This window comes from Tenrec ecaudatus, chromosome 8 (assembly GCF_050624435.1).
Source record: "Tenrec ecaudatus isolate mTenEca1 chromosome 8, mTenEca1.hap1, whole genome shotgun sequence".
In the NCBI taxonomy this organism is placed as follows: domain Eukaryota; kingdom Metazoa; phylum Chordata; class Mammalia; order Afrosoricida; family Tenrecidae; genus Tenrec; species Tenrec ecaudatus.
The window spans coordinates 40,510,822-40,513,250 of record NC_134537.1 but is presented as its reverse complement, the minus strand read 5'-3'; the positions used below and the strand labels follow the sequence as shown (position 1 = coordinate 40,513,250).

Genomic DNA, 2,429 nt, shown 5'->3' with positions numbered 1-2,429 from the left:
TTATCCAATAATTTTTACTCAATGTAGAAAATTTAGGAGACTAGCGAAACAAATGCAGAGACACTCATATGTATAAGAAAGAGTTTTATATCAAGAAGCAATTATATATCTAGAAGCACCAAAGTCCACATGGAAGAAGCACACCAGCCTGTGTGATCACGAGGTGCCGAAGGGATCAGTTATCAAGCATCAATGAACAAAAAATCATATCATTGTGTGCTCATCTTCCCGATACGATCACTGAAGACAAATGGCTGCAGAAGCAAATATAGTGAAGAAAGCTGATGGTGCCCGGCTATCAAAAGATATAGCGTCTGGGTCTTAAAGACAAGCGGCCATCTAGCTGAGAAGCAACAAAGCCCACATGGAAGCAGAAGCACATCATCTTGCCTCTTCCGACTCCTTTTAGTTGCCTAAACCCAAAGATCCTTCACAAGGAACGCAATGTGAGTGCCTTGCAAACGCACAACTGCAGTGTTGATGAGGTCGGAATTGAAGAGCCCAGAATTCTTCAGAGCTGGAAACATCACTTCCAGAAGTGTACCGATCCAGATGGAGGCAATGTCAACACGCTATCGCTTCATAGTTTGATATTTTTGTTTAATAAAGCTTTCAATGATTTTTTGTAGCAATCCTTTTAGACTTAGCCTCATATTGTCAAAATGAAATGACACAGAACGTATGATTTGGAAACATGATTTTTCATGAAATAGACATATTGAGAAACCTAAGGGCATTTCAAACAGTGATACGTTTTATGAAGAAAACAACTAAGGTGTTGGGAGAGTGAGTGGAAACGGAGAGTACTTCAGACAACATGGTCCAATAAGTCTTTACCAAAGAGTTGACACAGGGATGGAGAGAAGATTTCATTTTACTTCTTTCTGTTGCTGTGCCCTTCCTGTTGCTTGATGAGGGCTCCTATCTTATTACACCCCTTCTCAAAGGCAACACAGTGGTTGGCATTGAGAATGATCAGTTGTGTTGAAGAATGAATGAGGGCGGCAATGGAGGCGGTGGTCCTACTGTCCTCTGTCTTGTTCAGATCCATGTAGTGCTCTGAGGCTAGATCAAGGGCAGCAGGGTCCTTCTCAGGCCCCTTCAGCTTATGACCGAAGAATGAACAATGGGGGAGGGAGGGGCAAAAGTGAGGAGCTGATACCAAGGGCTCAAGTAGAAAGAAAATGTTTTGAAAATGATGATGGCCACAAATGTACAAATGTGCTCGACACAATGGATGGATGGATGGATGGATGGATGGATGGATGGATGGATGGATGGATGGATGGATGCATGGATGCATGGATGGATGGATGCATGGATGGATGGATGGATGGATGGATGCATGGATGGATGGATGGATGGATGGATGGATGGATGGATGGATGCATGGATGGATGGATGGATGGATGCATGGATGGATGGGTGGATTGTGATAAGAGCTGTACGAGCCCCCGACAAAATGATTCAAAAGAAGAAGCTTAAGGAAGACAGGTTAGGGAGCTTGTTCCTCAAGCTTCAGTGAAGGCCCGGTGTCTGAGCTGAGGGGAACTTGCCCAGCTCTCCATGGCGGTGCTGGTGTCTCTAGGTGCTGATTCATAGCAGCCTCTGTATGAGAGAATGAAATATCGCCCGGTCCTGCGCCATTCCCATAACAGTACATAATGTTAGAGCCCATTGTTGCAGCCACTGTGTCCGTCCATCACTTCGAGAGGGCTTCCTGTCTTTTGCTCACCCTCTACTCTACCAAGCATGATGTCCTTTTCCACGGACTGGTCTCTCCTGACAACATGTCCAAAGTATGCAAGAGGAAGTCTCACCAGCCTAGCTTCTAAGGCGTATCCCGGCTGTGCTTCTTTACAGACAGGTTTGCATGTTCTTCTGGCAATCCAGGGTACTTTCTGTCTTAAAAAAAATCATTTTATTTGGGGCTCATACAGCTCTTATTACAATCCATCCATCCATTGTGTCAAGCAAATTTATACATTTGTTGCCATCATCATTTTCTTTTTTTTTAGCATCTTAATTTTTATTAATGTTGAGTTATTAAAAACAAGCATCCATACCAGTGTGGGTAGGGGGGAGCAGGGCAGGGGCAGGGCAGAGAAGGAGGAAGGAATTTTGCCTTATTGGTAATAAAGCTCCAAGTTCATCCCATCATGGATTTCATAATCACCCAGACACACGTGGTCCTTAAAGATGATGTACCACTTCTTAAGGACGATCTTGTTCCAACGGGTGCCAGTTTGGGCTGCGATCAGCTTCTTGAGATCCCCGATGGTGTCATCCGTGTTGCACTTGACGCGGACCTTCTTCCCCAGACGGTCGTTGCAAACCACCTCGATCATCCTGGCTGGAGCTCGAATCCCCTCGAAGTTACCAACGCCACAACCTTCCCGGCTGGAACACTACGCCCGGACGTGGCCGTC

General features: G+C 45.2%; 1 pseudogene; it reads right to left on the bottom strand.

Annotated features, from left to right (window-relative positions):
* Window positions 1-2,002: 2,002 nt before the first annotated feature.
* LOC142454280 (ubiquitin-like protein 5 pseudogene) lies at window positions 2,003-2,429 on the bottom strand (annotated as a pseudogene).